This window comes from Taudactylus pleione, unplaced genomic scaffold, assembly GCF_031769625.1.
Source record: "Taudactylus pleione unplaced genomic scaffold, aTauple2 ptg001896l, whole genome shotgun sequence".
Lineage (NCBI taxonomy): Eukaryota > Metazoa > Chordata > Amphibia > Anura > Myobatrachidae > Taudactylus > Taudactylus pleione.
Window position 1 is genome coordinate 263,138 of NW_028286293.1, and position 26,084 is coordinate 289,221.

The following is a 26,084-nucleotide window of genomic DNA, read 5'->3' on the forward strand; positions in this document are numbered from 1 at the left end:
GCCTCCTGATGTCGGATTCTCACTAGAGAATCCGACATCAGGTCTCCTCGCGTGTAGGGCAGAGCGCAGTGCGCTCTGCCCTACACAGACACAGACACACAGCCGCCAGCGGCAGCTGTGTGTTTGTCACAGCAGCCAATGAGAGTCACACAGACTCTCATTGGCTGCTGTACGGAGGGAGCCGGCTGGAGCTCACACATGAGCTCCGTCTTCCGGCTCCCTCCGCAGCGTGTGACAGCAGAGCGGACGGCGCGGGAGCGGGGAATCAGGTAAGTTTTATTATTTTTTTTTTTTTACTTGTCAAAGGTCCGGGGGTGCTACTGGGGGGGGCTATACTACTGGGGGGGTCTGCTACTGGGGGGGCTATACTACTGGGGGGGTCTGCTACTGGGGGTCCATACTATTGAGGGGCCTGCTACTGTGGGGGGGGCTATACTACTGGGGGGGGTCTGCTACTGGGGGGGGTCTGCTACTGGGCGCTGGGCGTCCATACTACTGAGGGGCCTGCTACTGGGGGGGGCTATACTACTGGGGGGGGGTTGCTACTGGGGGGTCTGCTACTGGGGGGGCCATACTACTGAGGGGCCTGCTACTGGGGGGGCCATACTACTGGGGGGGCTTACTACTACTGGGGGGGATACTACTGGGGGGGCTTACTACTACTGGGGGGGCCATACTACAGGGGGGGCCATACAACAGGGGGGGCTACTACTGGGGCAGCCTACTACTGAGGGGGGCCTGCTACTGGGGGCAGCCTACTACTGGGGGGGGCATACTACTGGGGGGGCCATACTACTGGGGGGCCATACTACTGGGGGGCCATACTACTGGGGGGGCTGCTAATGGGGGGCATACTACTGGGGGGGCCTGCTAAAGGGGGGCATACTACTGGGTGGCATGCTAATGGGGGGCATACTACTGGGGGGGCCTGCTAATGGGGGGCATTCTACTGGGGGGCATTCTACTGGGGGCACTGCATAGGGGACCCTACTACTAAGGGGACTGCATAGGGGGCACCACTGCTGGGGGCATTGTGTAAAGAACACCGCTACTGTGGGCATTGTGTAAAAGGGGCACTACTGTGGGCATTGTGTAAAAGGGTCACTACTGTGGGCATTGTGCAAAAGGGGCACTACTGTGTGTCGTAACATAAATAAGAGACACTACTTTATGGTGTAATGTGAATCAGGCCCTACGTGCGGTGTAATGTGAATAAGATTGTGCACTGTGACTCCTTGGGCCGTAGCCCACTATGTAAACAAGTACTGTGACTCTGCTGGCCGTACCCCACTGGGTGGGTGCACTACTTTTCATTTCTGCCACTGCTGTGTGGCAATGTGTCATAGATGTGCTTTATACTGTGGTGTCTGTGTCGTTGTGCCGCTGCTCTATCGCTTAGGAACCAGTCAGCTCACTGCAACCTTTGGCCAATAATGTTGAAAACAATATTATGAGCTGTTATATGGTCTAAATTGACTGGAAATTAATGTTATTGAGGGTAATAATACTCTAGGAAGAAAAAAAAGACCAATTTATGTGATTTTAGCTTTTTTTGTCAATTTTTGTAAAAAAATCCAAATCCAAATCCAAAGCCAGTCACCGCAGTTTGGCAAATCCAAATCCAAAGCCGGACGACGAATTAGAACCAAATCCAAATCCAAATCTGGCAAAAATGGTCCGGCGCACATCCCTAATTTAAATAGGGCGTGGCCAAATGATGCGATTCTTATAGAACTGGGTCATTAAGCCCCACCCTCTAAAATTTTCCCCATTTTACCCACTTCACTTGGAAGTGGGCAGGAATGCAGGAGAAGTGCCTACTCTACCAGGGGGCGCCGGGGGGGGGGCATTACCTGAAAACTCGGGAACCTCCCGCGACTTCCAGGAGAGTAGGCATGTATGCATTGTGGGGAGTCAGAAGTCAAGGGTTGGGTACGGGATCGTGGCAGTCGGGATGCCGGCGGTTAAAATACCGACAGCGACATCCCAACAGTCGATATCCTGACACAATTAAAAAGTTTCCTAACCCATCTTTCCTACAGCCTAACCATAACCCATCTTTCCCGCGGCCTAACCGTAACCCTACCCTCTCGCAGCCTAACCCCCCAACCTCCGCGCTGCCTAACTCTAACCCTCCCTCAAGCCCTAATAGAGCAGGAAGTCCACCTACTGACATCACGAGTGATGTCAGTAGGGCCGCCCACAAACGGCAGGCGTTCCTGCAGGAACGTCTCCGTTTGTCCAGCCACCCCCCAGCCCCGCCTTCCAAACGGGGCGAGCTGTCGATCAACATTGACAGCCGCCCCTTTTGGATGCGAGCGCCGGAGCGAGTGCTTTTTGCGCTCGCTCCGGGTCTCACGCACACCGCGTGTGCGCACTGCCTAACAATTGACCCGCTTGCGAGCGGGTCTGAATCAGGCCCACAGTCGTGACTGATCTGTGCAGCTTGTATCCTCCTCTGTGACTCAGAATATGGGTGTACATACACAGGGCCGGATTAAGGGCCACATGGCCTGGGGCTGAAAATTGTCAATGGTCTGTACTGAGAGGGGGAGAAGCTGTGACCAGCACTGTGTGGGTGTGGCCAGAGCCTTGCACATATCCTACACTATCAGCCCCATATCTACCTAAATACATAAAAATATAAAAATTGCATAATTTGGTGCGAAAACTAGAAAATCAAATGAAATACTTATGATTTATGTCCTCATCATCTGCCATGATGATGGGTCTATTTTTATGTGGTAGCCTGGAGCTGTAGCCCCATCCATCCCATTGTTAATCTGGCCCTGTGTGCATCATTTTAGAGGTTTTCGCCTGGGAGACTTGGCTTCTTTTCCAGGCGGCGGGGAGCACCACCCGATTCTCAGGAGTCTCCTGGCCATTTCGGGAAGATAGGCAAGTATGAATTTACCTATCTACGAAAGTCATGTTAAAATAAATGCATTAGACCTGTAACTACAGGCCAAGGGGATGACATTCATAGATGTTTTACACCCATAGTAGGTAACTCATGGGTAGCGGATGAACCTTTGGTGCTGGCCATCTCCACATTATACAAGTAACATTTATTTCTCTACCTTTTCTTTGTATATCAAGGAGAAGTCAATGTGAATACTGAAGGGAATAACATATTGCATTAATTTTCCGTAATATAGTCCAAATATCTTTTCTTTTCCTAATCATTTCATAAATTTATACTTCTAGTGACAGGACACAAAGTGCTGCTACTTTTCTAAGCTGCTCCGATCACTGTTGCGCTCCGCAGTAATGAAAAGCAGAAGTGGAATATGATCCACATACCTGGAGATATCAGAAAAGTGCAAACACAGATGACAGCCTTGAAGCAGACCATGAAGGGGGTTGTTGTGGGGAATTAAAGCATTATTGCACTAACATCTTTAAAAGCTCAAGTGAAATTACCTCATTTGTTTGGCAGAGTTCACCATAGCTATCGGGCTCTAAGGCAAAAGCAACATTCCTTCTATCATCTTTCAACAGCACAGCACCATATTTGGAGGCCTATATCCTGCATGCTCTCCTCTTATCCTCTGGCAGTCTCCTAGACTAACATTTCAAAACAGAACCAGAGAGATATAAAACTTTCAGCCCAAAGTTATAATTGATGTGAATACTTTCTGGGCATTGCGACTTCAACTGAAATGTCACTATGATAAGATTTATCATCGAGTGAACTGGCAGTCTATACCTAGTTTCTATCTCAGAGGCTGCCTTAAAAGCACTGATCTGGCTAGACTTGAATTGCACATCACTGGGACAGCTGTGTCCTGTGGGTTCTAACCTTAGGTCAGCTTTTCTTATACACTTTTACATACTCTTATGAGCTTTATATACACATTTAGGATAATAAAAGTTAGAATAATATTCATAACTGGGTCCCTATAGCCCACCGTTAATGAGTGGCCACAAGCGGATGCTAAAAGAGCAATTCAATATTGGTCCAGCGCACGGACAGAAGGCTCCGAAAAGCAGCTCTGCCTGAGAGTGCTACCACTCATACTTTCTCCACTAGTGGCGATAGATGAATTTATAATGTGTCCCCATACTAGCACACGGTGACGGTGAACTGTATCGGGGATGAAAGGTAAACAGGAGATATCAGTTGTATCTCCTGCTTTACCCATACAATGAATGCATTACCATTAGGCAACATTAGGCAGCTGCCTAGAGCGCTGGCCCCGAGTGCAACCCACCTAAGACCCCTTTGGGCTATTTCACACACACGCCAATTTTCACCGGCCGGCAAAGATCTGAACGTTTCTTTTCCAGTGGATATTTTCCATTCACACTCAAAATTTTTAGTGCGGTGTGTGATGCTTTTGCCGTGTGTATGTTTTTTTTCCCCAATCTTTAACATCGAAACCATGAATGGCAGCCGTCCATTTCAGTGGATATTCCCGGCTGTAACACGGTGACCATGCCGTATCCGTGCCTTCTGAAAGGACCCATTTATTTACATACTTCATTAAAAATAGTACACTGCAAAAAAACACACGTTTTGCCAGCCACTGAAAACCGGCATGTGTGAAATAGCCCTACTGGTGGCCCGACCCGGCAATAATATCAGGTCGATGACGTCACCGCCATCGCTGCTGAGCCGGTGCTTGGAGATGAGATAGTCTCCAAGCGCCGGCTCTTCCTATGCAGTGAACCCGGGTTACCCGTTCACCCTGTGTTCAACCCTACTAGTTACCAGATTTTAAATGCCGGATCACTTGACCCGGGTTATTTCAACTGGGCCCTTTCACACTGCGCAGTAACCCGGGCTGCTGTGCGCTCATGTGCAATATCCCGGGTTATTTGATGGCAGTGTGAAAGGGGTAATCTGTTCCATTGAATCATTTAGGACAGATAGTGTTCCTGATCTGTAAACTGCAACCCTGTCATTAATAAATAAAGCTCTTTAGACAGTAAAAACATCAGATATTATGTCAATATATCATTATATAGAACAATCATGATCTGAAACCCTAAAGTAAATCTACAACAGAATGGCTGAATCACAATAAAATTTACATGCTGAGTTAGCGGAATTAAAGTCCTGACTTTAACTTACATGACAAGTTATAGTAAGAACTGAAATGAAAGACCTCATTGAGTTTGAGCAGGTCTGAAAATAGTAAAGGGCCAAAATACCTCCAAGCTGATGAGTGGTACAGATTAACATCAACAAAAAACATTTGATTGAAGTTACTGCTGCTAAAAATGATACCACCAGTTACTAAACATAAAGGTCCACATACTGTTTCCAACAATAGTGGTTAATGCCAGAGTCATTCTTTGAGGGTAACGGTTATTTGTTTAGTTAGTTTCTCTCTATTGATCCATTAGCAATCTGATTAAGATCAAACCAGGTACATAACCAGATAGTTCTAATTGGGGGACAAACTTTAAACGGAATCGATATGTAACATCTCCGGATCTAAGCCCGGCAGATGAAATCCCGACACCGGAAGGCCGGCAGATGAAGATCCTGACTAGGGTAAGTAAGTACCTTAACTCTCCCCTCTCCACCCCCTAACCCTAACCCTCCCTTAGTGGTGCCTAACCCAAATCTCCCCCCTAGTGCCTAACCTTAACCCCCCAGGGGTACCTAAACATAACCCCCCTCCCTGCACCCTAAAAATAACCCTCTACAGGGTGGGGGGGTGCCTAACCCTAACCTCCCCGGTGGTGCCTAACCCTAACCCCCCCTTCCCCTAGCCTGACCCTAACCCTCCCGAGGGGGTGCATAACCCTAAATCCCCCTGGGATTCCCTAAACCTAACCCTCTCCCCCCCCCACAGCTAAGAGCTCCGGACGCCCGGCTTACCTACATTCGGTATGCCAGGCATCAGGATTTCGGGGTGGGGCTAATGATAGGTATCTGTATTTTGACACCTATCTTTAGTCCCATGCTGGGCTTTCACTGTCAGGATTTCCTGGCTACATCCCCTTTCAACTTAGTAATTAGGTTCATGGCAGTATTTGTGTCTTGTCAACAGTTCACTTTCTTATGGCCAAAAATACCAGCCAATAATATGAGCTAATAATACTACCTAGTGATATTAGTCAATAATACTAGCTAATGATTCTAGCCAATAATATTAGGGAATGTTACTAGCCAATGAAACAATGTTGTTGCAAAACAATATTTTGGTCATCAAATATCTATTTGTGGTATTTGGAGACCACAATATCAAGCTAAGCTCTCATGAAATTCATAATATAATCTAGGAGCCTTTGTAAAATATGTTTTACTGTCCACTCAATGGAAAACGCATTTGTCTATAAAATAGTTTAATTTTTCTTTCTGGTCTTTACCTCACCATAAGAAATATAAAACCTAAGGAAAGTTCACAGTGGTGTACCTAATGTAAAAAGTATTTGAAATCTGATTGTTTTCTTAGAACAAAGCACTCACACAGTTGTTTTATTTCCCTACATTCTTGGTTGTCTCAGACAGCAAATCACTAAATATCACAAAATGATGTGATACAAATGGTCAGGTCACCGGATTGAATACAGACTTCATGAGCAATTACAATAGTTTGTTGTTTGGAAAACCACCTAAAACTATACACCAGGCCACCTTTCCTCCAACCATTCAACTAATTGGTTGGTTAGAATGAAAATCCGGTAATGCATGGGAGCAACTGACAGTCAGCAATTTGCTCCCAAACACCAGAAAACATGAAAAATGGTCGCTCAGAGAATTTGGTTATAGCTGTTTGATATGAACAACTTGTCTGAACAACAGCATTCGTCCGTTTTCCAGTGTTTGGGAGCAAATGCCTGATAGTCCTTTGTTCCCATGCATTACCGGACTTTCATTCCAACCAACCAACCAACTAGTTGGTGGTTGGAGGAAAGTTGGTCTGGTGTATGGCCAGCTGAAGACTAAAGCTGGGTACACATTAGACGATGTGTACCCAGCACAATCTCGTGAGCGACAGGACCCCACGGGGGTGCCGGTATTGACATGTGCATACACACTTGCTGATGCCGGCAGCGATGGAGCAACGGGGGAGGGGGGGGAGCGGGGGCCATGCTGCATTTGGCCAGCTACATCCTCAGATCTTTCTGCATGTACAAAAGATCTGAGGATGCACCGCACGACCACGCCGGCATCGGCATCATGCATACACACTGGACGATATGAACGATTTGTCGTTCCGATGCGTCGGAATTGGCCAATCGCTGTGTAGGCGCCTTAAGTATAAAATTTAGGCAAAACAATGGATTGTCAGCATAGAAGCATCTTTTTCCATGTTGTATTTCTAGTCTGTCATTCTAGAGTACTTGCTGACAGCATCCTTGGCACAAGGGGCCAAGAAGAATATCAGGCTTTGGTACTTTTAGGCTGGACATGGCCACAACAACCTGGAATAGTGGCTATGCCCCCTGCAGGCACGTTTCTTTTTTTACCACCACACAAATACCTTGCGGCACCCCTGTCACTGTGGGGCACAATACTATTGCTGTGCTGTCTGGATGAAGTCTGTCTGGGAGATAGTATAGCCAAAAAAGACAATGCCTTGGGAACACTGATTTGCTTACTACAATGTGCACAAGGCTCTATGATGTACGCAGTTATATGCAGTGTGGATAATATTTACTGAATTAGGAGTCAGACAAGCATTTTGGGTATCAAACTAAAAATAATTTTGAAATAACAAAATAAGGTACACAAAAAGCACAAACATTATGAATGGCAAATCACTAAAGCCAACAGAGGCCAACATACCATTCTAGACAACAATATTTATACATTGTATGAAATTACTACTGCAGTTACTTTTTTAATATATATTTATGTAGCACCACCATACTATGCAGTGCTTTATATAATCTCTATACAGTCTAAATTCTGTTGCATGCACACTGTGCAAAGAAACCATCTCAAGTATGGGAAAAAGCTATAAACTCCACACAGATATGGTCTTGGCTGAATTCAAACCCATGACCCCAAGCTATAAGGCACAATGCTATCCACCAACATGCCTAATGATTTGTCATACCGCTTGTAATGTTGTGGGAAACAAAGGGCAACAACACCAATTGCTCTTAGTGTACAGACATAACACAGTTGTCTTCCTGTGCCTAATCAAAACTCCCTGGTTCTGTTCATTCGCCCCTCTCCAACTCCGCCCATGTCAGTGGGACTGCATGCGTAAACACCAGTGATGTGCGGTGAGGTGAGGCAGGTGAGACAGAGGCTTTCCTGTCATAGTTTGGAATACTCCACAGTATTTACTATAAAAATTATAAGAAAAATGTAAAGAAAATATTATAAATATCTTCTTTGTATAAATCTAATAGTTTTTAAAGTCAAAACTCTGGAGTAAAAAGTGTATGGCAGATGAGGCACTGCCTCCCCTCCCTACCTTTTCCGCACATCCCTGATCAAAACACAGCAAATCTCCAGCACTATATACTGCTGCACCTTTGTATAATGCCCACATGACCCCTCGGGTTCATATATGTATGTGTAAATCTGTCTCTGATACTACCCAGTGCCTTCCCAGCCATTTACCTCACCACAAGTCACTGGTAATCACTACTGCGATTGCAAAAGCGGTCCCTACTGAATCAGGCCCCTAGTTTGGAGACATATACTGTCATATACCACACACAAAACTCTTGTTAATGCCAAAACAGTTCCCTTTTTACAAATAGCACAACTTTGTACTTATTTTCCATCCCTATGGGGTATATTTACTAAAGTTGGAGTTTTTAGAAGTGGAGATGTTGCCCATAGCAACCAATCAGATTCTAGCATGTTGGAGGGTAGGTATATTGTGGGCGATGGAGGAGGTGCCCCTTCAAAGCTGGAGCCTGGCGGCAGGTGCCTCCATTGTCTCCCATAGTTCTGCCCCTGATAGGCAGGATCTCCACTTCTAAAAACTATCATTTTTGGAAATATACCTCCTAGTGTGTATACCCCCTTTAAAAATCCTGTGCTTGACCCTGAGTGGTAGCAGGTGGGGGTTGTAATGTACTGCATACCTCCCAGCTGTCCCAATTTACTCTTTATTAGAGGGGACTGTACCATTATCTCAATTAGAATAACTTTGTGCTGATACAGGTACAGGTGGAAGATGCCATTTCAATGGCACACATATTTGAAGGGATGTTTTTTGGAAAAGGAAGTGTTAGTTGTGGCAGTAACCTGTTTGGTACTAGGCCTAGGGATGGCCATCGACCATCGATGATTCAAAATAATCGATGGTTTATGACCAATGTCAAATGTTTTTGACATTGATGGGGGAGTACCAGATGGTTTCCCTCCATCAATGTAAAAGCATAACCGAATGTTTTTTTTGGGTTTTTTTACCAAGTGCTGGCCCCTGGCAACCAAGAAGTCCCGCCCCCATGTTCTGATTGGCCTACGGGTCAGTCAAAAGACAGGGATGACCATCGGTTGGTGAAACCATTGATGGTTACCCAGTGAATCATTTGTAACCATTGATGGTTACTTGCTATTTTACCATCGATTTAAACCATCAATGGCCATCCCTAGCTAGGCTTGTTCTACCTAAGGTCACATCCACTGTAAGATGGACACACCCCTGCTTGGGAGATGACCACGCCCCCTTTCAGACATGTCCCTACTTAGGATATCACAATGTTGTAAGCTAGATTGTAAGCTCCTAGGAGCAGGGTCCTCCTCCCCAATGTCTCACAGCCTTCTTCTCTAGCACTTCTATGACAGCCTTCACCGTCAGACCTGTACTGTATATGGAGAATTGTGTTGCTAATTGTTACTTGTGTTCTGTTTATATTTTGGTTACTGTACTGTAATATAATGTTCTGTGTACGCTTTACTGTATGTATGGCGCTGAGGGCCACTTGTGGCGCCCTATAAATAAAATGTAATAATAATAATAATAATGTTGGGCTGAATGATTCTGGCCTGTTAGCTACATTTTAGTGTAATTATGAATAATCACGTTGATATATAAAATAATTGGATATTTGTAATAAGCATGTGACCAATGAACAGGGGCTGGCTGGCAACTTGTAGCCTGGGGGGCAAATGCATGCAGGCGGCCCTGGCAGAGTAGTAGCTTGTAGTCAGGGTGCCCGAAGAACGTGCGTGCTACGGTGCCCCCCCCTCAAGTGTTCCAAGGAGGAGGAGGGACCATATGGGATTAATGTAAAGTAAAAATAAAGATTAGGGGCAGCCCCCTGCCGTAGTGCCCATATGCAGTGCCCCCCAGTGCCCCAGGAGACGACCCCTTATGCAGGCCTCCAGTAGTGCCCCCACTAGTGATCCCCCCTATGCAGTGCCCCTTATACAGTGACCCCAGTAGTGGTCCCCCCTGTGCAGTGCCCCTTGTGCCCCCAGTAGTAAGCCCCTTATATAGTGCCCCTAGTAGTTGTGCCCCTTGTGCCCCCAGTAGTAAGCCCCTTATATAGTGCCCCCAATAGTGGTACCCCCTATGCAGTGCCCCTTATATAGTGCCCCCAGTAACAGTCCACCCCCCATGCAGTGCCCCCAAAAGTGGTAACCCTTATGCAGTGCCCCTTAAATAGTGGCCCCAGTGCAGTACCCCCAGTATTTCCCTTTATATAGAGCCCCCAGCAGTGGTCCCTTGATGCAGTGCCCCCAGTGGTAGTCCCCTCCCCCCTATGTAGTCCCCTCCCCCTATGTAGTGCCCCTAATAGTAGTCCCCTCCCCCCTATGCAGTGCCCCTAGTAGTAGTCCCCTCCCCTTGTAGCGGCCCTAGTAGTAGTCCCCCCTGTAGTGCCCCCAGTAGTAGTCCCCCCTTGTAGTGCCCCCAGTAGTAGTAGTCCCCCCCTTGTAGTGCCCACAGTAGTAGTAGTCCCCAGTAGTAGTAGTCCTCCCCCCTTGTAGTGCCCCCAGTAGCAGTAGTCCACACCCTTGTAGTGCCCCCAGTAGTGGTCTCCCCCTTGTAGTGCCAGCCCCCCCCTAGTACACACACGTAATTAAAAAAAACACTTACCTGAATCCCTGCTCCTGCCGCCGCTATCCGCTCCTCCCTCTGTCCTCCCGGGCTGGGCCACTCTGCATTATGGGAGAGACGTCATGACGCCTCTCTCATTACCCACTTAGGGAGCCGGAAGATGGAGCGGCTCCTGCAGTGGGCGCAGCAGCAGCTAATGAGAGTCTGACAGACTCTCATTGGCTGCTGATCAAAACAAACACACAGCTGCCGAACTCCGTCCGGTCAGTGCTACACACGCGGTGCAGCCTGTGACACAGAGACACAGACGGCCAGCGGCCTGCATGGCGCTGCGGCCCGGGGGGGCACTTGGCACCCTGCCCCTCGGCCCAGCCCGCCACTGCCAATGAAGCTGAAGTCATTGGTCCTCATTCAACATCCTTTTTTTAACCTCTAACATCTACTGAAACAATCATCTCTCTCTATTACCCATCTCTAGTTTTGAATTGCACTCATCATTATGATGCACAACCTATCCCCCACCCTCCCGTTCAAATGTGCCTTCGTACAGTATATACAACAAACCTCACACTACAGGTGTTTTGCAGTAAACATCAAGAACTTCCACAAAGACTGAATATAAACAGGAAGCTCCTTAGTCTAAATCAGTGTTTCCCAACCTCGGCCCTCAAGACACACTAACAGTCCTGGTTTTAGTGATATCCATGATTGTGCACAGATGGTAAAATCAAATAAACTGAGGTACTAAATAAGTCGCTTGTGCTCAAGTATGGCTATCCCTAAAACCTGGACTGCTAGTGTGCCTTGAGGACCGTGGTTGGGAACCTCTGGTCTAAATGCTTAAAGAAGTCTAGACAAATCTTTAATTTACTCACTTTACAGATTAATCTGCTTCCCCTCATTAGTTATCAATTCTATTAGTAAAATATTGTCTGGACAGCTGAGAGATACTCGGGTATACTGGGCCTGATTCAGACACGCTCGCGAGCGGGTCGATGTTTGGCCACTGCACATGCGCGAGACCCGGCTAGCGACGGGCGCTCTGTCACTACGGGTCTCGCAACAAAGCGGGGCAGCTGGCAATTTTGATTGACAGCTTGACCCGTTTTGGAGGCGGGTAGGGGGGGTGGCTGGCCACACGGAGGCGTTCCCGAAGAAACGGCTGCCATTTGGGGGCGGCCCCACTGACATCACAAGTGATGTCAGTGGGTGAGCTTCCGGCTCTAATAGAGCCGAAAGCTCACTGGGGCTTGCGGGAACGAGACCCTACCACAAGGGTCTCATCGCAAGCCCCAATGGTCACCCACAGCTAAGCGAGCGGCCAGGAGGACGCACAAAAAAACCCAAAACGCCCTATTCAGAGCGAGCACTCTTTCAGAGCGTCTGGCTCTGAATGAGGCCCTCTGCCCCTAAATGGTAATGCATAATTTACTGCTTCACCAGGTCAGTCTGGGGATTATATGCATGCATGCGCCGGGTTATAACCTGATTTATATCCCCTCATTTGGCAGAACTGCAAAGTTCCCAAGTCCAGGACCTCACAGCTCCTACTTAAAACAGTCAATTCTCCATAGCTGGACTACCTATGGGCTCGGTGTAATTAAGAGTGAATTACCCGCAGCGTAAGTGCGGCTGTATGTACCACCTGACTTGCACATTTTTGTTCGCAGCCCCAAGAGGCCATTATTTACACATATTTAGCAGAAGCCAATAATGACAACGAACTATAGTGTCATTTAAGTCTGTTTCTAAACTAATGTACTGCTTCATCTTGCTGTAAAACATGTAGAGTTCCAAGATTTACGATATCAAGAATGATTATTTAGGGGTCATTACAAGAGCCAAAGAACCCGAGACCAGTGAATATTTGTCACAAGCCGCGGCCATGTCTTCTTGGACAATGGTGCTCCTGGCAATTCTCTTACGCCTGTTGCTTAGAGACGGAGAACTCATGAAGTCCTCACATTCGGCTGTTATGTCATCTCTCCTGGGACTAGGATTGGTTCCTCTTCCTTTTTCTTTCCTGCTGATGCTTTGCTCGGGTGCCGGTGATAGCTTAATACATGTGTTTCCAGTTCCATAGAGTTGGTATCTCTCATTGTGATTGTCAGCGTCTCTAGTCCCGAGTCTGTCAGGTATCCTGTTGTATAACATCTCAGCAGCATTAACCACACTGCAGCGTCTGAGGTTCCAGCATAACATTGCGACTATCTCTGCTGCAGAGTGCTTCCAGCCTTCCAAGTGCCGTGTCATATTCCGGCGGCACAGTGCGCACTGCTGCATCCGAGGGTCTCCAGCCTTACACCGCAACTACCTCCGCAGTGTGTGTACACATCATCTTTCCACTGCCGCAACATCCTGGCGGCATTAACCGCAGTACAGCATCTTCAGTCATCACAATTGTCACATCATCCCAGAGACATTTACCACAGTGCTGCGTCTTCGGCCATCACATTCCTGCACCATTCCGGCGGCAATCACCACAGTGCAGCGTCTGAAGTGGTCTATATTGTTTACCATCTTTCCAAGCACCTCCAGTCCTGAAGGCTGCTCCGTGACCATCAGGTCACCATCTTGCCAGGCACCTCCAGCCCTCAAGGCTGCTCTGAGACCATAAGGTCACCATCTTGCCAAGTATCTCCAAGCACCCAAGGCTGTTCCGTGATCAGCAGGTCACCATCTTGCCAATAACCTCCAGCCCTCAAGGCTACTATGTAACCGTCAGATCTCCACCTTTGTCTAGCATCTACGGCCCTGGGTAATAACTGCACTATCTTTCTGAAGAGAATCTCCCTGGGATTCAGTAAAATATTCAAGACACTAATGCTGGTTACACACTTAACGATGTGTACCCAGCACGATGTCGTCCGCAGCAGGTTCCGGCGGGGGTGCCAGCATCCGCCAATGCATAAACACTTGGTGATGCCGGCAGCAACGGAGCAACAGTGGGGGCCATGCTGCATTCGGCTGCATAGCCCCTATTGACGATATCACCCGTCGGACCTGCATTCGGGAGCGTGCATCGTCATTGACATAGCGAGTACACACTGGCCGATGTGGATGATGGATCGGACGACTTATTGTCTAGTGTGTACCCGGGTTAACATTGGCTGAGAGAGGTGAGCTAAAGGTAGTCTTTAGTAATCTAGCAGTTCACACCATTGAAATCAATGGAGGGAATTGGCTGAGAGGTGTAGGTGAGCTGAGGAATTGGCTGAGAGGTGGAGGTGAGCTGTCATTCGGGAAGTACTGTCCTTAAAGGACGGTACTAAGGGCCTGATTCAGACCCGCTCGTGAGCGCTGAGCGCTCGCAAGCGGGTCGATGGTGCCCTAGTGCGCATGCGCACGACGGAGGGAGCTCCGTCGTTCGCATGCGCGAGACCCAGATAGCGACAGCCAAGCTGTCGCTCCGGGTCTCGCACCAAAGGGGGCGTGCTGTCGATGTTGAGTGACAGCACGCCCCCTTTGGTGGACGTGCCAGGGGCGCGGGGCCAGACAGAGGCGTTCCCATGGGAACGCCTACCGTCTGGGTCCGGCCCCACTGACATCACTAGTGATAGAGCCAAAATCACTCCAGGGCTTGCGGTCACCGAGACCCTACCGCAGGGTCTCGTCGCAAGCCCGATGGTCGCGATGGTCTTGACCATCGCAACCATCATCATGGATGCTCGCATAAGCTGTAGGTGGTAACCCACAGCTATGCGAGCGTCCAGGAGGACGCTAAAAAAAAACAAAAAAAACGCCCTGATTCAGAGCGGGTGCTCGTTCAGAGCGTCCGGCTCTGAATTAGGCCCTAAGGGGGTCATTCAGACCCGCTCGCGAGCGGCAGTACGCTCGCAAGCGGGTCAATGTTCCTCACTGCGCATGCGCACGACGGAGGGAGCTCCGTCGTGCACATGCGCGAGACCCGAGGAGCGACGGGCTTTCCATTGCTCCGGGTCTCGCACCAAAGGGGGCGTGCTGTCGATGTTGATTGACAGCACGCCCCCTTTGGTGGGCGTGCCGGGGGCGTGCCTGCCAGAAGGAGGCGTACCCATGGGAACGCCTACAGTCTGAAGCCGGCCCCACTGACATCACTAGTGATGTCAGTGGGAGTGATTTTGGCTCTGATAGAGCCAAAATCACTCCAGGGCTTGCGGCAACGAGACCCTACCGCAGGTTCTCCGTCGCAAGTCCGATGGTCGCGATGCCATCTTTTTGGCCGCTCGCATATGCTGTGGGTGGTCACCCACAGCTATGCGAGCGGCCAAGAGGCCGCTCCATTTTCATGGAGGAGGGCCCTGATTCAGAGCGAGCGCTCTGGTCAGAGCGTTCAGCTCTGAATCAGGCCCTAAGTTCGTGAGTCGGGACTTTCCGTTTTTTGTTTGAAGAAGACAGTGGATGCCTACATGGAGAAGAGGACGTGTCCAGGGATTGTAGGTGAGTATGTGTGAGTGTAAATGGGACTGTAATAAAAGTTATACTTTCATGGTGTGTGTGTCTTCTCCAAGTACCAGTACCAGTATGTAGTTCTCCAAGTAAAAATATGCGGGGAGGCTTGCTGGGACCTGTAGTTCTCCAACAAAGGACAAAATTAGTTCATCAATTTTTTTAAACCGGCACCCACCAGCCAGAGGTGCCAGAGATAGCCCCGAGCTATCAGCCCAAGCATGGGGTGCCCTGGAGAGGGGGACCGCTTCATTGGCCACCTCCACAGGGATCCCCAGCCTGGACTGACTAGCGGTCATGTGTAATGCTTTGGCCGGGAGACCGGGTGAAAGGGTTTCCTTGGCTGTGGAAACCCCGCTAGAAAGAGTCTGATGCTGGTTATGGAAAATACAGGGAACCCCTACTCTTTTTGTCCCCTGTATTTTCAAAACCAGGACCGGCTCGCTGAGCCCAGTGCTGGCCGTGCTAAAAACAGGGTACCCATACATCTTTTATCCCCCGTATTTAGACAACCAGGACTGGCTCTGAAAAGTCTGGGCTGGTTGTGCTTTTAGGGGGGACCACATTTATTTTAACACTTTAAACTTTTTACACACAGGTGCATGCATGGATCTCACTTATCTGTGCATGCATCTGTGTCATAGTACAGCCCACTTTAAATTTAGCAGAAATCTTTAAGATGGTTGTCAGGTGTTTTGGTAAGCAAACGATATATCATTAATGATCTAACAATTTGGAAATTGTTAACAACAAGTGATATATTGTTTGGCCATTGGTAAAATTGCACAGTGTGTATGCTCTATATCGTTAGTCCAGGAGTTCCAGGGAGTTCAGGGGAAATCATTGACAACATCGCATCGTTTGCAAGTCGTATAATGTGTATCCAGCTTAACGAGTTCTGTATAGGTCTGACTGGCTGATATTTAGGCCCTGCTTGATACCACAGAATAAAGCAAAAATTTATATTCTCTTTAGAAAGTTTCAGGTGGGCAGTAATCGGCAAGAAAATTACAGTCAACTTTGGTACCAATAGAAACAATCAGGAGCGTCATAACAAGAGAAATAAAGGTATTACAGTAAAAATCATTTCTGGCTAATGCAATGCATTTCAAAGTTCAGTCCTTTTAACTACTATTTAATATATCAGGAAGGTAAGTGGTGTTAAAAGTGGTACAGACAAATATTGGGCCTGATACTGAGTTGGACGCTGCAGTGTCTGTATCTGCATTTTTTGCAGGTCTTGCATCTGCGGCTTTATGCTAATGCTGAATACAAGCCCTCTCCTGGTGTACATCTGTGCATCCAAATGTGCAAGGACTGAGATATGCACTGAACAATACATGCGCAGTTGAAAAACATCAACCATTTGCATGAATGAGATCCATTGTGACTATAATCTAAAGCATTGAAAAACATGGTTGAAATCAATACTTTGAAATTTAGGGATGTGCAGGCTCGGTTCTACTCGGTTCCGTTCGGTTCTTTTTACCGGATCTTATTGGGTTTCAGCTGTCACGAGTTTTGGATAGCCAATAAGATTCGGTAAAAAGAACCGAACGGAACCGAGTAGAACCGAGCCTGCACATCCCTACTTTGAATGCTGTGCCATGGCTTCTAACAAGTAATGTACTTTAGCTGGGACTAACATGCCCTGGAAAAGACCACGGAAGTCATTCCTATATGACAGGGGTGACATAAACCTCTGGTCTGTCACTTTGCACACTCTGGGATACAAAGGGTTAGCAGTTGGCAGGCAGGTGGTGCTTAGGGTTTTAGGTTAAGCCAACAGAGAGTTTAGTTGTTAAGGGGTGGAGTTTGACCCATAGGTTTATGGGAGAAATAGATCCTAGTTCTCCCTCTTTTCTTCATTGTAATCCCCACAAGGTCGGGCAGGAGGTCTGAGATCTTGCGCGTTGCAGGGGTAAAGGGGGCAGTTGGTCCTGATATTTTATTTGTGGCGGGCTGTTCAGGCCCGTACTTTTGTTATTTTCTTTATATGTTAAATTAAACATGTTGCTTTGTGCTAGGCCATCCAAGTCCCCGCCACCATTTTCATTAGAAGTTAATTAAGGTTTAGAAGATATACTAAATAGCAGGAGTTACATAAATAGGTCGTATGATTTAGTATATTAATAAAAAGCTGACCCATTTTCACCGCAATGCAATGTCTCAGTCTCGTTATTTTAGTTAAGACATGGTGTGTTTGTATGGCATGAGTGTGTGGAGTGATCGGACCATAGAGCGTTTAAGACCACGGAAGTCATTCCTATATGAAAGGAGTGACATAAACCTCTGGTCTGTCACTTTGCACACTCTGGGATACAAAGAGTTAAAGTTTGCAGGCAGGTGGTGCTTAGGGTTTTAGGTTAAGCCAATAGAGAGTTTGGTTGTTAAGGGGTGGAGTTTGACCCATAGGTTTATGGGAGAAATAGATCCTAGTTCTCCCTCTTTTCTTCAGGAGATTGCCCACCCACCCTCCCTAGGTTTTTGTTGTTGTTCGTTTCGTGTGATGTCGGCTTAGTTTGTAGTGGCTGGTCTTGTATGGCCTTTCTTGTATTTAGTGAACAGATTTGGTATTTCAATTGGCTCCTGGAGGGTTGTCCGTGTGGCTGGGGTGGACGTGAGGGCGCTGTGAGTACCACCGGTCCAGGTGGGTACGGTCCCCCTCGGCTGCACGGGGGCTCCCCAAGTTGTAATCCCCGCAAGGTCGGGCAGGAAGTCTGAGACCTTGCGAGTTGCAGGGGTAAAGGGGGTAGTTGGTCCCGATATTTTATTTGTGGCGGGCTGTTCAGGCCCATACTTTTGTTATTTTCTTTATATGTTAAATTAAACATGTTGCTCTGTGCTAGGCCATCCAAGTCCCCGCCACCATTTTTTCTTTAGAAGTTCATTAAGATTTAGAAGATATACTAAATAGCAGGAGTTACATAAATAGGTCTTATGATTTAGTATATTAATAAAAAGCTGACCCATTTTCACCACAATGCAATGTCTTAGTCTCGTTATTTTAGTCAAGACATGGTGTGTTTGTATGGAGTGTGTGGAGTCATCGGACCATAAAGCGTTTAATCTTTGAGTGTATCAGAACGTATATATATAGGATCGCTTGACATAAGTAACAGCACTCTCATAACAATTCTCTCTGCTGCTGTTGGACCTAGATCCCTCCACTGTCTGAAGGGCCATACACACTGGACGATAAAATTGAACGATATGAACTATAACGATATCGTTCAAAGATATTTTGTTCATATTGTCCAGCAAAACCAAACGCAGGGAGGTTTCCGTCTGCCTGGAAACCCCCCTCCCCAGCACACATGAAGACCACAATAGAAATAGTAATATAATAGAATGTTACTAGTGCTGCATGTTCTTCTCAGTATCACAAATGAAATGATTAGCACCAAATGTGGATCTTTTAAAATGTGTCAGCCAGTAATAAATATACCTGTGCACCAACTAGAAGATGTGGAAAACATGCACTGTTAGGGGTGCACTGCTATAGACCATATAGGGTTAATAATTAATACTGTATAATAATACACTACCCAGTACATAAGGAGACCGATATGTACATATATATATCCAGGGCAGTGCTAGGTTCTTCTGCTTCTCCATCAGACTCCCGGACTTGCTCCAATGCTCAAGAATGGTGCCCACATCTAAAAAAATACATTCTGCACAGACAGCAAGGACCTACTGCCGCATCTAATGGCATAATGTGATCGCTGGTCCTGTATATGCCCTGTATATGCTGGAATTATGCAACACAATATACTTTGTATGTAACATATTAAAGCTGGATACGTGCTAATTATGCCATCTTCATGGACAGGCCACTGTCACTCTAAAATCAAGCATTTGGAAACCCCCCTCTAGAAATCCTGCATTTGCCACTGTCCAGTGTGTATGCACTGAACGATCGATGATGTGCACTCCCGCGGGATGATAACGATATCCCCCGTTGTCTGAACATACAGCTCAATTTGGGGATATCGTTAGCGATGCCATGCTGCCGAATGCAGATGTGACCCCGTTCCCCCCACCCGCACCGTCGTTCGACACTTACCGATGTCGGCACCCCCGTCGGGCAATATCTGCTTTGCAGTCTATTTTGAATGCAGAACAACTGTTCTGCACCAGCACTGACAAACATCAAGCATTGCAAACCAATTCGCAGATAATGGAAGGAAATAAAATCTGTCCACATGGAAGTTACTGGTGGAGACTGTATCAATTCAATACTTCATAATTTTCCAGCTGTTTTTAACAATGCTAAGGTGTTGTCCAAGTACTTTGGATTTTACTTCTGTAGATTCATATCTAGAAATAAAGGGGTTGAGGAACGTACTGTTACTATTCTATGATTTGGCAAATAGGCTTGAAATGGAACTTAACAGTTTATAGCACCTGCTTAGCAATTAACATTTAAGAATGTTTACAGAAAATGTTAATTTATTATTATTTTTCAACTAAGACTATCTCCCTTCTTTAGAAATTACCCCTCATTAGTGTAACATATTGGTGGGGAACAAACCCCAAGTAGCTGGTACCCAAAACCCAATGGTCAGGTGAATGAATACCAGCTTTCAGAGCAGAGAGAATTCTGTCACCTTAGACATTTTAGCTTCTAAAATGGCAGGTTTGCATTTATTACAAAATCATTTTTGGATGGTGAATGAACCTATCTAATGAATTACACTCCCCCTTCTGAATATTACACTTCCTATTCAGCATGGCCGTAACTAGGGTAGTCCGACCAGTGCCTTAGCACAGGGCACCGCAGGGCAGGGGGCGCTGTTTGGGCCTGTCAATTTTCCTGTTTCTTATCATTCTCACTTGTAGCTTCCTCTTCTTTTATCACCAGCATCTCCTGGCTTCCCCTATCTCCTTCCCTAGCCCTTCACCATGAGGCCATGGCCCTTTTTTCAGGTGCACTATCTTATGTCCCTATTTAAAAAAAATGGGGGGGGGGGGGGTGGAGGAAGGCCGCCGATAATCTCTCTGGCACAGAGCACCAAAAAGTCTAGTTACGGCTCTGCTATGCAGTACCTGTATCTAACTCAGACAGACCTCCTCTCCACTTTACCATTGTGATAAATGCTGTCTATTATAACATAATAGTGGAGGATCATGAAATCACAGCATATAAAGAAAAGTTTGCATGATTTGTATTACACTTGGATAACCGTAATAAGAATTTTAATAAACAGTATTACTTCTTGACCGATATCCCAGTTTCCTTTATTTGGTTGCCAAATTCAGTGCTCAGTATCTCTATAAACAATATGAATTACATTATCAAAATAATGATTTATTACATTATTCATATAGTGCATACATTATACGCAGCGCTTCACAGAGAACATTTACATTTGTTGTTTTCTTATTCATGCACTTTTACCATTTTTATTAAAGTTACATTGCTAATAGTATCTGCTTGTTATCTTGTTATGGCAAACCTATGTGCTACCTCTTTTGTTGTATATATATTGTAATAAACTTGTATTATGATCATGTCCAGTGGTCAAATCATATTGGGTGCAATAGAATTGAGTATTCTGATTAGGCGTAGGGGATCTAGCCATGCCGGGTGTAATAGAACTGTGTTATTATCATGTCCACAGGACAGGTCATGTTGGGTGGTTGCTGTGTCCTATATCTGTAGAGAGTTAAATAGAACCGTCTTATGATAAAGTCTCATCTTTATGTGATGTTGGATAGTGCAGTGTGCTAGATCAGCTGAAAAACACATGTTTATCAGCAAAGGTCCCTGGAAATTAATCTAAAATGTTGGCAAGCACCGTATGTTTTCTGACATATGACTTTTAGAGAAAGATACACCAACACACACATTAACCAAACCCATAAGCTTGTCAGGTCCTCATACAAACATGCTTGAGAGAAAACTAAATCTTTTTTATTGAGGTGAGTGATATGATCCCATTTCATGAAATTGGCAGTTTAAAGTTATATTGTTAGGAGTATTTCATTTAATTTAATTATGTGTAAGGGGAAGCAGTCTACATAACATTGAAAGTCAAACCATAATGCTCATCTCCAACTTAGAAGAAATATTTCTGGACACAATCTAAAAACTTTCATATAGCTAAATGTGTATAATATATATCCTGGTAAGTATTGGGGTTTGGTTTGAGGGTTAGGGGTTACGGTCAGGCACTACTAGGAGGAGGGCTAGGGTTAGGCGGAGGGGCTTCTTCTTCGCTTCTCGTTTCAGATGGACAAGTTTTCTAGTTACTTATTATCTAAACTATCCAGCTGTTCACTACTGTGCTTGCATTGTGTACTATGATGTTTAGTATTTTGAAAGCTCTCCAGAAACCATGTCTTCAGTCGTTCTCCAACCATGTCGAACCCAGGCACGTGAAGGGGAGGGAGCCCAGTTTCAGACTAGTGAATTAGACCAACGCTGAATAGGACGCATTTGCTTGCAACTTTGAAATTGAATAAGGCCCTTTGCATGTTGTCACAATGCATTAGTTATACATGGCTCTCACATAGGGCCAATGCTTTTGAATCTAGAGTTTTTTTTTAAACTGTGCTAAAAGTGATAATGTGGTTGGTATAGATTAGAGAACATTGGGCCTGATTCATTAAAAACAAGCCCCAAAGCAATTAGTAAGATCACTTGTTGATTAATACACACTGATACTTATCAGAAAATGCATGTAGCCATAGGGATCAAATATAACCAATACAGGGAAATGATACTAATGATCCCATTATAATGTATATATCTCTGGTTTTTTTTTTGTATATAACAGCTTCATAATGGGGGTAAGATAAAATCAGGGAAATTGATAGACTCAGGGAGTCAGGGAGATTGCTACTATTTAAGGGAGTCTCCCTGACAATCAGGTAGAGTTGGCAAGTATGATTTATACACGCCCATGCAACAGCGTTCAAACGGACAGGCACGCCTGCGTTTCACCGACCACCTTACCCCCCGTCACCACCCTCAAAAGCTCACTTCCTGTCAATCACTCTGCAATGGCTTTCCGTGGTCTGCGTGATCGCAGTGCAATCACATTATGATCGCAATGGTGCCTTCACGCATGCGCAGTGCATACTTGCCTACCCTCCCGATTCGGCCGGCAGCCTCCCGAAAATCGGGTGCTGCTCGTGGCCCCCCTGAAAGACAGACAAGCCTCCTGGCGATGTGTCCGCCTCCCCCGTGGTTAAAAGTATAAACCCCGACAGTGGGCGCGGGGGGGGGGGGGGGGCGGTGATGCAATTTGCTCTAAATTGTGTCATCGTGGCTCCGCCCCCTGCTGCACATTGCATTGTGAAGAGGGGGCGGAGCCACAATGACGCAATTGCGCTGTTACGCCCCCATGCTCCACCACCAATGATGCATCAGCTGCCTGGCCTCGCCCCCTTGGACAGCATCGCGCCCCCCGCAGTGTAAGCCCGACAGCTCCTCCTGGAAGGAGGGTGCTAAATGTTGGCAAGCCTGCGCAGTATGCAACAATCGACCGTCTGTGTGCGCTTTAGCAGTTGTGATCAATAATGTATCTTCATACAGTATTTAGCCAGTCAGGTGTTACTGTTTTTTATGTTGTTGTCTGTTAATTGAAAAAAAAATGACTAATTGGGTGTTTGTAAACATTTACAGACTTAAGCTAGGTACACACTTGACAGATTTGCCATAGACTAGACAAGATCTGACGAGCTAAACGATTGCCAAAAACACCAGATAAGCTTTCACGCTACACAATAATTGCTTAGTTTCACACGATCACCTGGAGTTCAATCGTGTAAGTGACATTTTTTATATGCAGGATCGGGCTCAGGGGCGTATCTATAATGGGTGCAGGGTGTGCGGGGCACCACACACCCTGCACCCATAGTTTTACTTACCTCTCCGGAGTCCCACGTCGGTGCGAGGGTCCGGCGCTGTAAAATTACTGGAAAATGGCCTCCGCGGCCATTTTACCATCGTTTGTGCATGCACAGTACAGGGAAAATGCCCGCCGCGGCCATTTTCCCGGTGACCAGCACATACTCTATGGGCTCTGGGCTCACTCTAGTGCTCAGAGTCTGTAACTCCGGCGCTGGCCACGCACAGCTCAGTGCGCTGTCGGCCGCCGGACAGAGAGGAGGGGGTCCGTGTCGGAGACTGCACACGAGTCCCCTCCTCTCTAGAAACGCCCCTGATCGGGCTGATCTCTGTACACACTACAAATTCAGAACAATGCCTTTACAATGGGGCTGACATAGCATGCGCAGCATATGCTATGTCGTGACAGATCCAATAGGTTATTGACAGAACCTTGGTCACTGATGCAGCGTACACAGTAAACAATTCCGAGGCCAAGAACCAAATATCTAATTGATTCATTACCGATCGCAACTGCGATTACGCACGCAATCGGCCGATTGTTGCGTTCTGTGCTTGTGTAGGCATAGCAGTGCGCGTGCGCGAACTGACCACTGCGATCGGGATTGTGATTGCAGTGACTATGCAGACCCATCGCAGAGTTATTGACAGGAAGTGCCATTTGTGGGTGGTGACAGGGGGTGGTCGAAGAAACGCAGGCGTGCCAGTATGTTTCAACGCCGTTGCAGGGGTGTGCATAAATTATCCACTGAAGTGCTGTATGCAGCTTGAGTTCTCATAGTGTGCAATGAAGTTACCAATTTCTGAGTAAGGTCAGAGCTTGTACAAGACTGTGTGAGGCTGTGATGATACTTGATTGTACCGATGGTTTCGCAGTCTTGCTAAACATTACGGATGTGTGAAAAGTAAAGTGGGCGTCCATATGTTATGCTGCGGCGGCATAGTGATCACAATGGATTAGCATACTTTCGCAGTGAGAACTGCATACGTAATCACTATTGCAATCGCAGTTGCAATCGGTAGTGAATCAGGGCCATAGCGTGTACCCAGCTTACACTATGTTGTGTTTTCTTTGTTGTATTTTATTTATATATTTTTTTACATGTCTGGATCTCTGATATGAATATCAATTGATCATTGCGATGGAGATACATCTATAAATGTTATCTGGATTTAAGGACATTTGTTGGGACATTTCTTTACTGCCTACCAGTATAAATGCTTTCCATGTGATTTTAATAGATTATTAGGAGTGTTGGAACTACTGCTGTTTTAGCTCCACTCCCCTCAAGCCAGTGTCAGATCCAGGGTGGTTAATTGTAGCGATCGCCCACCCCCAGCAGTCCTTTAGTGATCCTGGGCGGGATGTATCAATGCCTACCGTCGCGGTCTATGCTCTCAAAGGGCGTCGCTGACTTGATAGGTAATTTGTTAATAAAGTTTTAGTGAAAAAAAAAATTCAGACAAGCACTGAACTCCCGCAACGCTATTGTTTGCATACACAGCTGATGGGATATGCAGCATCGCGTATGTAACAACTGGTTGCAGTGGTCTAAACTAAGGGGAAGCAATCGGGAAGCCGACTGCCTAAATACCGGCAGCCGGCTTCCCGACTGTCATATCCTGGCAAGGGTGAAATGCCGGGCGTCTAGATGTAGACGCCCGCATTTCCCCGACGCCGGGAGACCGGCGCCCGGCATCCCGATCGTAGTGATGCCGGGCGCTGCGAGCGGACAGCCACGGGGGGGGGAGGGTTAAGTTTAGGGCTCCCGGGGGAGACTTAGGGTTAGGCACCCCCCGGGAGGGTTAGGGTTAGGCTAGGGGGAGGGAGGGATAGGGTTAGCCAACCCCGGGGGGGACTTAGGGTTAGGCACCCCCTCGGGGGACTTATGTTTAGGCAGCGGGGAAGGGAGTGGTTAGGCACTTAGAGGGGGGATTAGGGTTAGGCACTTGGGGGGGAAGTTAGGGTTAGGCACCCCTAAGAAGGGTTAGGGGGGTTAGGTTAGGTTAGTCTATACTTACCTATCCACGATCGGGATTTCCAGCGCTATCGGGCTTCCGCTGCTTCTAACTCTGCTCTTGTCGGGCTGCCGCTGACGGGAATCGAACCGCCGGCCATGCGGCCGGCGGTATTTCATACCCATTCCAAACTAAGAATTACAACTAACTTACATATAGTTATAATTAGTGCGCTTGTGATGTTATATCAAATAACTCATGTGTTAGGTTTTTGACTGTGGTAGATGTGATCTGGCGTTCAAATCCTCTGGTGGAGTATTGTGAGTTTTAAGTACAGAAGGATTAAACTGAACGTTATTATTAGCAAGGTGCACAAATATATTACTCTATCACTGATAGTTCATAAGTTACATGTATGAATATAGTATAGGAGGTTTGGTGTTCAAATCCCTTGTGTGGAGTGTTGTGTATTTTAAAACAGGGGGGTTTTAATAGTCAGTGAAAGCAATTATTACCATGGTAAACACAGACACTATATAATTATGGATAGCTCTCCAGTTAAAAGTCTGCAGTTCTATCCCCTGTAGCAAGATATGTTTAAATTGGAATTTTAATAAAAGGGAAAGAGTACACTTTTATGTTGTTTTTATTTTAATTATATTTGTATTGTAAAAGTACAGGTGAGTATAGACTAAGAATGTGGGGGGAGTCCTTATTGATTCCTAAATTGCACCTGCTAAAAGAAAAGTCTAGATATGTCCCTGCTGTAGGCGTTGCATCCCCCCAGCACCAGCAGTAACTAACTATATGTAATCAAGTTCATAATGTACCTTGCTATGCTGTATGTCTATACAGCAATGTATTTCGCTATGTACATCCAGCAATCTGGATACATTGAACTTGAA

At 46.5% G+C, this 26,084-nt stretch overlaps 1 protein-coding gene across 1 annotated transcript in view; it reads right to left on the minus strand.

Annotated features, from left to right (window-relative positions):
* Positions 1–26,084, minus strand: part of RBPMS (RNA binding protein, mRNA processing factor) — a 260,875-nt gene that overhangs the window by 108,427 nt on the left and 126,364 nt on the right. The gene's annotated exons all lie outside the window — the stretch shown is intronic.